Below are 13,426 nucleotides of genomic sequence, written 5' to 3'. Positions count from 1 at the left end.
CCAACAAGACAATGATCCAAAACATAAAGCAAAATCTACAATGGAATGGTTCAAAAATAAACATATCCAGGTGTTAGAATGGCCAAGTCAAAGTCCAGACCTGAATCCAATCGAGAATCTGTGGAAAGAACTGAAAACTGCTGTTCACAAATGCTCTCCATCCAACCTCACTGAGCTCGAGCTGTTTTGCAAGGAGGAATGGGAAAAAATGTCAGTCTCTCGATGTGCAAAACTGATAGAGACATACCCCAAGCGACTTACAGCTGTAATCGCAGCAAAAGGTGGCGCTACAAAGTATTAACTTAAGGGCGCCCAATTTTTCAGTTTTTGATTTGTTAAAAAAGTTTGAAATATCCAATAAATGTCGTTCCACTTCATGATTGTGTCCCACTTGTTGTTGATTCTTCACAAAAAAAATACAGTTTTATATCTTTATGTTTGAAGCCTGAAATGTGGCAGAAGGTCGCAAAGTTCAAGGGGGCCGAATACTTTCGCAAGGCACTGTATATAGTGTACCTGCAGTCAGGCAGCTGCAGCATTGCAATGGCATGTCTTTGGATGGATATTATTCCATTCCATTTCATATTTAATTAAAGTTTTTCTGAGAGTATTGATTCCTCTTCCAGTGAGTTTAGACAGCATGGGCCACACAGGACTTGCAGTTTGCACTCGGAGGGAAAATTATTGACTGATATTTTGGTGAGGGACTCTAAGCTGAATACTACATGAAGTTGTTAGATAAATAAAGTGATCAAAGCCATATATATTCAAACTAGATGTGAGAGACAAATAAACATAGTTTGAACATTAGTTTTATAACAGGTGCAAATGAGGGTATGTTAAATGTTTTTGCCTCAGTGCAGTGTGTACTGAGGTCATAGGGTTGGGGTAAGAGGGCTAAATTTATAAAGTTTTATATTTCCCTAAATTAACAATGTGGAAAGCATATTATGACCAGTGAACTGAAGAAATCTTTGCCCTCTAGGAAATATTGTTTTGATAAATAGACAGAGGCCTTCATGTAAAGTCACATGAACTCCTCCTGAAATCTATTAGCTATTTCAAAACAGATGTTATGCTTCTAGGAAAATGACCATAACACTGCATATCCCCTTCACCCACCTACCCACCCCCCTCCCCTCTCACCCCGCCTCCAACTTCCTCCCCTACCCAATGGCATGAAGATCTTAATTTATCCATCAGGATATTTTAGAGCAGCCTCTCTCGAAGGGGTTACTGCTGTTTTAACACAATGACGATGGGTTCTGCCTGACTCTGTGTTGTGGAAACAACAAAGAACTTCAGCCTTACTCTGATTTACGGGATGTACACTACTCAGATTTTCCAGTGACATTGGCATTGGTAAATGATGCTCTCGCTATGTGTCTCTCTGTTGTGTTCTTGTTGTAGGAATACTCTGTTAAACCGCAGCCTTGGGCTGTATAGTTCCAATTACACTAGGTTGGCATCATAACCTGCACACAGTAAGTCGTGAAAAGTGCCCAGAGTTTCAAAAACAAGGAAACGCACTTGAGAGCTATACCCACTGAGCACACACTGGTTGAATCAATGTTGCTTCAACGTAATTTGTCAATATGTTGTGGCGTGAAAGAGCTTGAGGTAGTCACCTCATACAAGTACTTGGGAGTATGGCTAGACGGTGCACTGTCCATCTCTCAGCACATATTAAAGCTGCAGACTAAAGTTACATCTAGACTTGGTTTCCGCTATCGCATTCGCTCCTCTTTCACCCCAGCTGCCAAACTAAACCTGGTTCAGATGACCATCCTACCCATGCAAGAGTACAGAGACATAATTTATAGATCGGCAGGTAAGGGTGATCTCGAGCAGCTAGATGTTCTTTAACATTCGGCCATCCGATTTGCCACCAATGTTCCTTATAGGACACATCACTGCACTCTATACTCCTCTGTAAACTGGTCATCTCTGTATACCTGTCGCAAGACCCACTGGTTGATGATAATTTAGAAAACCCTCTTAGGCCTCACTCCCCCTATCTGAGATATCTACTGCAGCGCTCATCCTCCACATACAACACCCGTTCTCACCTTTTGGGTGAGGATCATAGCCCCCCCTTTCCCACCACAGGTTTATGACGGTCGTAAATACCGAAACTCCTTTCCCCACTCTGCAAAATGAAAGTTGAGAATCCCTTTGTTACCACGGAGAAAGACTTTGCAGAACGGTAACCTTCAAAATGTTGAATAATGTAACAATATTTCTGTATTCCAACCATTTCAATAGTCAGTGGGTACTTAAAGGACAATCATTAGCCTTCTAAACGAGATAATTGTTTTCATATTAAGCCTGAACCAAGTCAGGGGCCACACCCCCATGAGCACAGACATTATACTCAAACGTCATGGAGCATCCATTTCCACAGAGTTAATAAAAGGACTCGTGACAAAATGGACATTTAGTCAAGAATACGCAGGGACGGGGTCCCCACGTTGAAATGGCTTCCACTCTATAGACCAAGCAGACTAAGGCATGAGCCGGATGTTGCAGAATGGTTTAAACTACAACTCTACCAAAGGACAAGACCAGAGAACGTGGTTAATGGTTAAGAAACCTACAAACTAAAGACCAATTATTCAGTCTGCAGCTGTTTAAATACTTTAGACTGGTAAACGCAACCTATTGAACGACCGAATGGTACTCAAAAAGATCCATTCTGGAGAACATTTCCTCATCAAGCGACCATTGATACGTCTTCAAAAAGATCCATTCTGGAGAACGTTTCCTTATCAAGCGACCATTGATACGTCTGCCGTATCCACTACAACAGACACTATCCAGAGCCCGCTGAAAAAGCTACAACCATGAAAGACGTACAACCAGAGACTTTCTGTCAACTCTCTCCAGAAGACGGACCGTGACCAAAGAGAGATAACAAAGGCACACACTCGTAAATATGTAAATTACAATTTATTTTTGAATGAGCGGCTGTTCATGTTCAAAGTATTAGCATTTCTATGAGTGTAGTCAACTGTATGTACGTGGGTCCACTCTGAGTTTCCCGCTCTTGAGCTGTCCCCACCCCTTTCCCTTGTCTACCAAGCCTTCATATCGGTTATGTCCACTAAGGGACTTTTCTTTGTATCATGTGAGTAACCAATGTATAACCTATCCTGTGTGTGTTTATGTAATTCTGTGTGATTATTTCGTTAGTTAGTAAATAAATAATTGAGTCAATTTGAATATAGCTCATTCATAATTGATTCTATGGTTTGCAACATTCAGAATTTTTTATGTTATTTTTATTTTTTTACCTTTATTTAACCAGGCAAGTCAGTTAAGAACACATTCTTATTTTCAATGACGACCTGGGAACAGTGGGTTAACTGCCTGTTCAGGGGCAGAACGACAGATCGGGGGTTTGAACTCGCAACCTTCCGGTTACTAGTCCAACACTCTAACCACTAGGCTACGCTGCCGCCGAATATGACTGATGAGGTAATAATACATTTTTTAAAAAATAATAATAAATAAAAAAAAAAATATATATATATATATATATATTTATTTAACCAGGTAGGCTAGTTGAGAACAAGTTCTCATTTGCAACTGCGACCTGGCCAAGATAAAGCATAGCAGTGTGAACAGACAACACAGAGTTACACATGGAGTAAACAATTAACAAGTCAATAACACAGTAGAAAAAATGGGCAGTCTATATACAATGTGTGCAAAAGGCATGAGGAGGTAGGCGAATAATACAATTTTGCAGATTAACACTGGAGTGATAAATGATCAGATGGTTATGTACAGGTAGAGATATTGGTGTGCAAAAGAGCAGAAAAGTAAATAAATAAAAACAGTATAAAAACAGTATGGGAATGAGGTAGGTGAAAATGGGTGGGCTATTTACCTATAGACTATGTACAGCTGCAGCGATCGGTTAGCTGCTCGGATAGCTGATGTTTGAAGTTGGTGAGGGAGATAAAAGTCTCCAACTTCAGCGATTTTTGCAATTCGTTCCAGTCACAGGCAGCAGAGTACTGGAACGAAAGGCGGCCAAATGAGGTGTTGGCTTTAGGGATGATCAGTGAGATACACCTGCTGGAGCGCGTGCTACGGATGGGTGTTGCCATCGTGACCAGTGAACTGAGATAAGGCGGAGCTTTACCTAGCATGGACTTGTAGATGACCTGGAGCCAGTGGGTCTGGCGACAAATATGTAGTGAGGGCCAGCCGACTAGAGCATACAAGTCGCAGTGGTGGGTGGTATAAGGTGCTTTAGTGACAAAACGGATGGCACTGTGATAGACTGCATCCAGTTTGCTGAGTAGAGTGTTGGAAGCCATTTTGTAGATGACATCGCCGAAGTCGAGGATCGGTAGGATAGTCAGATTTACTAGGTTAAGCTTGGCAGCGTGAGTGAAGGAGGCTTTGTTGCGGAATAGAAAGCCGACTCTTGATTTGATTTTCGATTGTAGATGTTTGATGTGAGTCTGGAAGGAGAGTTTGCAGTCTAGCCAGACACCTAGGTACTTATAGATGTCCACATATTCAAGGTCGGAACCATCCAGGGTGGTGATGCTAGTCGGGCATGTGGGTGCAGGCAGCGATCAGTTGAAAAGCATGCATTTGATTTTACTCGCGTTTAAGAGCAGTTGGAGGCCACGGAAGGAGTGCTGTATGGCATTGAAGCTCGTTTGGAGGTTAGTTAACACAGTGTCCAAAGCAGGGCCAGATGTATACAGAATGGTGTCGTCTGCGTAGAGGTGGATCAGGGAATCGCCCGCAGCAAGAGCAACATCATTGATATATACAGAGAAAAGAGTCGGCCCGAGAATTGAACCCTGTGGCACCCCCATAGAGACTGCCAGAGGACCGGACAGCATGCCCTCCGATTTGACACACTGAACTCTGTCTGCAAAGTAATTGGTGAACCAGGCAAGGCAGTCATCCGAAAAACCGAGGCTGTTGAGTCTGCCGATAAGAATATGGTGATTGACAGAGTCGAAAGCCTTGGCGAGGTCGATGAAGACGGCTGCACAGTACTGTCTTTATCGATGGCGGTTATGATATCGTTTAGTACCTTGAGTGTGGCTGAGGTGCACCCGTGACCGGCTCGGAAACCAGATTGCACAGCGGAGAAGGTACGGTGGGATTCGAGATGGTCAGTGACCTGTTTGTTGACTTGGCTTTCGAAGACCTTAGATAGGCAGGGCAGGATGGATATAGGTCTGTAACAGTTTGGGTCCAGGGTGTCTCCCCCTTTGAAGAGGGGGATGACTGCGGCAGCTTTCCAATCCTTGGGGATCTCAGACGATATGAAAGAGAGGTTGAACAGGCTGGTAATAGGGGTTGCGACAATGGCGGCAGATAGTTTCAGAAATAGCGGGTCCAGATTGTCAAGCCCAGCTGATTTGTACGAGTCCAAGTTTTGCAGCTCTTTCAGAACATCTGCTATCTGGATTTGGGTAAAGGAGAACCTGGAGAGGCTTGGGTGAGGAGCTACGGGGGGGGCGGAGCTGTTGGCCGAGGTTGGAGTAGCCAGGCGGAAGGCATGGCCAGCCGTTGAGAAGTGCTTATTGAAGTTTTCGATGATCATGGATTTATCGGTGGAGACCGTGTTTCCTAGCCTCAGTGCAGTGGGCAGCTGGGAGGAGGTGCTCTTGTTCTCCATGGACTTCAGTGTCCCAGAACTTTTTGGAGTTGGAGCTACAGGATGCAAACTTCTGCCTGAAGAAGCTGGCCTTAGCTTTCCTGACTGACTGCGTGGATTGGTTCCTGACTTCCCTGAACAGTTGCATATCACGGGGCTATTCGATGCTATTGCAGTCCGCCACAGGATGTTTTTGTGCTGGTCGAGGGCAGTCAGGTCTGGAGTGAACCAAGGGCTGTATCTGTTCTTGGTTCTGCATTTTTTGAACGGAGCATGCTTATCTAAAATGGTGAGGAAGTTACTTTTAAAGAATGACCATGCATCCTCAACTGACGGGATGAGGTCAATGTCCTTCCAGGATACCCGGGCCAGGTCGATTAGAAAGGCCTGCTCACAGAAGTGTTTTAGGGAGCGTTTGACAGTGATGAGGGGTGGTCGTTTGACTGCGGCTCCGTGGCGGATACAGGCAATGAGGCAGTGATCGCTGAGATCCTGGTTGAAGACAGCGGAGGTATATTTGGAGGGCCAGTTGGTCAGGATGACGTCTATGAGGGTGCCCTTGTTTACAGAGTTAGGGTTGTACCTGGTGGGTTCCTTGATGATTTGAGTGAGATTGAGGGCATCTAGCTTAGATTGTAGGACTGCCGGGGTGTTAAGCATATCCCAGTTTAGGTCACCTAACAGAACAAACTCTGAAGCTAGATGGGGGGCGATCAATTCACAAATGGTGTCCAGGGCACAGCTGGGAGCTGAGGGTGGTTGGTAGCAGGCGGCAACAGTGAGAGACTTGTTTCTGGAGAGAGTAATTTTCAAAATGAGTAGTTCAAACTGTTTGGTTAGGGACCTGGAAAGTATGACATTACTTTGCATGCTATCTCTGCAGTAGACTGCGACTCCGCCCCCTTTGGCAGTTCTATCTTGACGGAAGATGTTATAGTTGGGTATGGAAATCTCTGAATTTTTGGTGGCCTTCCTGAGCCAGGATTCAGACACGGCAAGGACATCAGGGTTAGCAGAGTGTGCTAAAGCAGTGAGTAAAACAAACTTAGGGAGGAGGCTTCTGATGTTGACATGCATAAAACCAAGGCTTTTTCGATCACAGAAGTCAACAAATGAGGGTACCTGGGGACATGCAGGGCCTGGGTTTACCTCCACATCACCCGCGGAACAGAGAAGGAGTAGTATGAGGGTGCGGCTAAAGGCTATCAAAACTGGTCACCTAGAGCATTGGGGGCAGAGGATAAGAGGAGCAGGTTTCTGGGCATGGTAGAATATATTCAGGGCATAATGCGCAGACAGGGGTATGGTGGGGTGCGGGTACAGCGGAGGTAAGCCCAGGCACTGGGTGATGATGAGAGAGGTTGTATCTCTGGACATGCTGGTTGTAATGGGTGAGGTCACCGCATGTGTGGGAGGTGGGACAAAGGAGGTAACAGGGGTATGCAGAGTGGATCTAGGGGCTCCATTGTGAACTAAAACAATGATAACTAACCTGGACAACAGTATACAAGGCATATTGACATTAATAAGTAACTGTAATCGATAAGATATGAAAATATCTGAAGAGAGTTTAATTCGGGAAATAATAAGTCTTTAAACATTTTCCCGTGGTGCCTCAATTTCCTAGTTAATTACTATTCCGTGATTTGTTTAGTCATGCAATAATTACACACAGAGAATTTATTTGATAATACAACAGTCTTCACATTTAATGAACAGCAAACATTTCGACACTACCGACCGTAGATCTCACGTCTGTAGCCATGAAGTGGTTTGAAAGGCTGGTCATGGCTCACATCAACACAATCATCCCAGAAACCCTAGACCCACTCTAATTTTCATACCGCCCCAACAGATCCACAGATGATGCAATCGCTATTGCACTCAACTCTGCCCTTTCCCACCTGGAAAAAAGGAACACCTACGTGAGAATGCTGTTCATTGACTAAAGCTCAGCGTTCAACACCATAGTGCCTTCAAAGCTCATCACTAAGCTAAGGACCCTGGGACTAAACACTTCCCTCTGCAACTGGATCCTGGACTTCCTGATGGGCCGCCCCCAGGGGGTAAGGCTAGGCAACAACATATCTGACTCACTGATCCTCAACACTGGGGCCCTTCAGGGTTGTGTGCTTAGTCCCCTCCTGTACTCCCTGTTCACCTATGACTACGTGGCCAAGCACGACTCCAACACCATCATTAAGTTTGCCAATGACACAACGGTGGAAGGTTTGATCACTAACAATGATGTGACAGCCTATAGGGAGGAGGAAACAACCTCTCCTTCAAGACAACAACCTCTCCTTCAACGTGATCAAGACAAAGGAGATGATCGTAGACTACAGGAAAAGGAGGCCCGAGCACGCCCCCATTCTCATCTATGGGGCTGTAGTGGAGCAGGTTGAGAGCTTCACCAAAAAACTATCATGGTCAAAACACACCAAGACAGTCGTGAAGAGTGCACAACAATGCCTATTCCTCCAAAGGAGACTGAAAAGATTCGGCATGGGTCCTCAGATCTAAAAAAGTTTGACAGATGCACCTTCGAGAGCATACTGACTGGTTGCATCACCGCCTGGTATGGCAACTGCTCGGCCTCCGACCTCAAGGCACAACAGAGGGTAGTGCATATGGCCCAGTACATCACTGGGGCCAAGCTTACTGCCACCCAGGACCTCTATACCAGGTGGTGTCAGAGTAAGGCCCTAAAAATTGCCAAAGACTCCAGCCACACTAGTCTGAGACTGTTCTTTGTTACCGCACGGCAGGTGGTACCGGAGTGCCAAGTCTAGGTCCAAAAGGCTTCTTAACAGCTTCTGCCCCAAGCCATAAGACTGCTAAACAGCTGATTAAATGCCTACCCAGACTATTTGCATTGACCCCCCCCCCTTTTTTTACGCTGTGGCTACTCACTGTTAACCCTAACCCTACATGTACAGTACAAGTTTGACTATTTTCAACATTGTAGAATAATAGTAACGACATCAAACTATGAAATAACACATATGGAATCATGTAGTAACCAAAAAAGTGTTAAACAAATCAAAATATATTTTAGATTTTAGATTGTACAAAGTAGCCACCCTTTGCCTTGATGACATCTTTGCAAACTGTTGGCATTCTCTCAATCACTCTACAAACTTGTTGGATGCATTTGCTGTTTGTTTTGGTTTTGTTTCAGATTATTTTGTGCCAAATATAAATAAATGGTAAATAATGTATTATGTTATTTTGGAGTCACTTTTATTTGAAATAAGAATGGAATATGTTTCTAAACACTTCTACACTAATGTGGATGCTACCATGATTACTGATAATCCTGAAATAATCGTGAATAATGATGAGTGAGAAAGTTACAGACGTACAAATATCATACCCCCCTCCAAAATGCTAACCTCCCCTGTTATTGTAATGGTGATAGGTAGCATGTCTTTCATTTTGTATGTATTAAATGTATGTCTACATTCAGATGTAGATCTCTCTGTTTAACATCACGTACCCTTCCATTTCTTGACCAGTTGTCTAGGACAGGGATATTGTTTCAATGTGCCTTTTCGTAGACAAGCTCTCTGCTTTTGAGACCGACTAAACCCATGAAACTGGTCCGCGAGAATCGTGGGTATGTTTAGCAAGCTCAGACTCCATCAGATAAGACCTTGTGTGCCTCTGCTACTCTATCATATCCACTCTTTCTTTTTTTTTTCAATGTACCACTTCAGTGTCCTTCAGTCTATTTGTTCATCCTTTGCTGATGCTTGAATGGACTTCCTCCCTTCTCTCACTTCCTTGGCTGTTCTCTCAAGAACCTCCAGGGGGGGATAGACCCCCTGCTTGTTTTACGTTTGTATACACGGGGCATGATGATGTCTGCTCTGTAACAATACAAATACTGTCAGCGTCGTGTGCATAGGTGGCAGGGAAGTCAGGCGCAGGAGAGTCAAAATGAAGTGTAAATGGAGTCTTTTAATACATGTCAACAGAACATGCTCCATAACACTAAAACGTACAGACATGAACAAACATGGGTACAAGGACCCATCGCGCACCAACACAACAAAATGACAACACTGACAATTAAACAATCTCTGACAAAGACATGAGGGGAAACAGAGGGTTAAATACACAACAGGTAATGAATGGGATTGAAAACAGGTGTGTGGGAAGACAAGACAAAACCAATGGAAAATGAAAAATGGATCAATGATGGCTAGAAGACCGGTGACGTCGAACGCCGAGCACCGCCCGAACAAGGAGAGGCAACGACTTCGGCAGAAGTGGTGACAAATACACGGCTTAAATTCATTTGCATGATACATTGCAAAAAGAACGATGCATGTTTTTGCATAAAACGTAGAAAATGTAATCATAATTTGTGGGTATAACGGCCTTTGGCTCAACTTACCCCATGGCCTTTGGCTCAACTTACCCGAAGACAAACATTTTGACTATATTAGGCCACACAGCTACGAGGATACACTTTCAAGCTAGGTTTAGGACCTCATATTGTAAATAATAGAGACCCCAGCTAATCTATAAGCAATCTTAAAATGATATACTTTGGTTTAGATGCAAGCATCATGAAACCTATAACACAAATTCATTTGACTTTGAGAAAATCATTTTTTTCACGGACCTAACTTAAGGAAGAAACCACTTTGACAATGTTCACAGACTCCATGAAATGATGACCTCTTCCTAAGTATTTGGTCACACTTACCCCACTCTCTCCTATATCCATGAAGCCTGGTCTATCCATGTGCTGGCTGAGCATCTGTTTTTCTTCACACACCGCTTCATGGATTACGTGGGGTAGCACTTAGATTTATAGACTTCAGTGTTCTGTTTAAAGTCCACTCTTGGAACTCGAATCTCTCCTTGGAATGACTTGCTCATAATCATAACAAAAATGTAATACAAATCGGCTTCAGTTTTGATGTGCGAGAGTAATACACATTCTCAACGTTAAGCCTCACAGTCATGTACGCACAACCGAGCACTATAGAGAGAGGATTGGTTACGCGAAACAGAAAAATGAAAGTGTGGAATTGCCATCAATCTCCTTCATTTGTCATAGCCAACATAACTAGGCCGGGGTAGTGTAACACACTTGTTGGCGGCTAATCTGTAGAGAGAGTAGAGAGTAGAGAGAATACAGCATGGGAACATAATGACCATATTTAGCTATTTTGTATAAGTCACTTGAATTTAATCAAAAGTGTTTTTGAGGTTCCAATAGCTCAGGGAGTTAAAAGCATCTGTTCATGTCTATATCCATCTACCTGTATATCTAAACAGAGAAACATTCGGAGCAAATCAGAGAGCAGTTGGGATCACTTACAGGAATTCTGTTGGTGTCTATTGAGGCTGATTCTTCGGATCCATCTCTCCATTGGTGCTTGAAGGGAGGCGGGATGGCAGTGGGAAGACGGCTTCGGATCGATGCCCCTGCGTCTCCGTGACTTTGGGAAAATGAAGTGTCGGGGCTCTGGCGGCCTATTCCTGGAGTGCTGATGGGATTGCTTTTGTAATTAGCAATGCGTGAGTCCTTGACGGTGTGGCGTCTCAGTGGGTACACACTAGGGAGGACAGAGCTCTCTAGCTGAAGGACAGCCTCCATCGTTTTGTCCCTCGAGTTGAGACCTGACGTTCTGTGACCTTTATCAAAATCCTCACACCCCATTGTTCGGCACCAACGGCAGGGTACAGCTCTCGTTATCAATCTCGGGGGTCCCTAAGGGTCCGTGTTTCACCTGGGCTGTTTTCAGTAGGCGCAAAACAGAAAGAAATTCCTTGAAACAGGGAGCTTCTACCAGAACGTGTCCAATAAGAACTGTTCATTATCCTTTCCCAAACATTTTGCTACGGTGTGTCCGACTGAACAGGACCAAGGCCTCCCCTAGAGACCCATACGGTACTTCTCTACTCATCAGAGGGAGCAGCAGCTCTGTCATTGTCTGAGTGAATGACAGGTGTGTGGTTATAGTACTAAGTTCCTCAGGGTGGTTTTACTCATATCCATTACTTTGATTGATGGCCTCGACGAGAGGCTCATTTCCCTGCACCGATGTGTGCAAAAGAGATTAAAAACAATAGATGTGTAAAATGTGCCTCCCCTTCTCCTCATTGATTTGTTTCCCTCTAGTGGGGTGTTATCAAAGGGACAAGGAGCGAAGCAGCCTGAATATAGAGGGAGTAAAGACATTTTGAGCACGGGATATCAGTGTTAAAAAAAGGGTTGTTTGGATCCTGGATACTGATTGGTTAATATGCGGGAGATGTGGGACGTGTTATTGTCAAAATTCCACTGTCTGCAGCCCAGGAAAAAAGCGTTTAAAAATAAATTGCCATTCTAGTATTTGTTTTGCAACAGTTGTTTTTTTTTATAAACAAACACTACCATTCAAAAGTTTGGGGTCATTTAGAAATGAGTTGCAAAATGAATAGGAAATATAGTCAAGACGTTGACAAGGTTAGAAATAATGATTTTTAATTGAAATAATAATTGTGTTCTTCAAACTTTGCTTTCGTCAAGGAATCCTCAATTTGCAGCAGTTACAGCCTTGCAGACCTTTGGCATTCTAGTTGTCAATTTGTTGAGGTAATCTGAAGCACCTCCCACAAGTTGGATTGGCTTGATGGGCATACGGTCAAGCTGCTCCGACAACAGCTCAATAGGGTTGAGATCCAGTGACTGTGCTGGCCGCTCCTCTGTCCAGTGTCTGTTATTTTGCCCATCTTAATCTTTTCTTTTTATTGGCCAGTCTGAGATATGGCTTTTTCTTTGGTTGAGATCCGTTGACTGTGCTGGCCACTCCATTATAGGCAGAATACCAGCTGACTGCTTCTTCCCTAAATAGTTCTTGTTGTAGGAGAAAATTGTCTCCAATTAACTGCCGTCCACAGGGTATGGCATGGCATTGAAAAATGGAGTGATATCCTTCTTTCTTCAAGATCCCTTTTACCCAGTAAAAATCTCCCAATTTACCACCACCAAAGCACCCCCAGACCATGCTTGACAGGTGGCGTCAAGCACTCCTCCAACATCTTTTAATTGTTTCTGCGTCTCACGAATGTTCCTCTTTGTGATCCGAAAACACCTCAAACTTAGATTTGTCTTTGTCCATAACACTTTCCAGTGTCTGTGTTCTTTTGCCCATCTTAATCTTTTATTTGTATTAGCCCGCCTGAGATATGGCTTTTTCTTGACAACTCTGCCTAGAAGGCCAGCATCCCGGAGTTGCCTCTTCACTGTTGAGACTGGTGTTTGGCGGCTACTATTTAATGAAGCTGCCAGTTAAGGACTTGTGAGGCGCCAGTTTCTCAAACTAGACACTCTAATGTACTTGTCCTCTTGCTCAGTTGTTCACCAGGGCCTCCCACTCCTCTTTCTTTTCTGGTTAGGGCCAGTTTGTGCTGTTCTGTGAAGGGAGTAGTACACAGCGTTGTATGAGATCTTCAGTTTCTTGGCAATTTCTCGCATGGAATAGCCTTCATTTCTCAGAAAAACAATAGACTGACGAGTTTCAGAAGAAAGTTCTTTGTTTCTGGCCATTTTGAGCCTGTAATCGAACCCACAAATGTTGATGCTCCAGATACTCAACTAGTTTAAAGAAGGACAGTTTTATTGTTTCTTTAATCAGTACAACAGTTGTCAGCTGTGCTAACATATTTGCAAAAGGGTTTTCTAATGATCAATTAGCCTTTGATTAGATTAGATGGATTAGCTAACACAATGTGCTAAGAGTGATGGTTGCTGATAATGGGCCTCTGTACAATGTAGATATTCCATAA

This window comes from Oncorhynchus keta, chromosome 34 (assembly GCF_023373465.1).
Source record: "Oncorhynchus keta strain PuntledgeMale-10-30-2019 chromosome 34, Oket_V2, whole genome shotgun sequence".
Lineage (NCBI taxonomy): Eukaryota > Metazoa > Chordata > Actinopteri > Salmoniformes > Salmonidae > Oncorhynchus > Oncorhynchus keta.
This window is presented reverse-complemented; position numbering follows the sequence as displayed.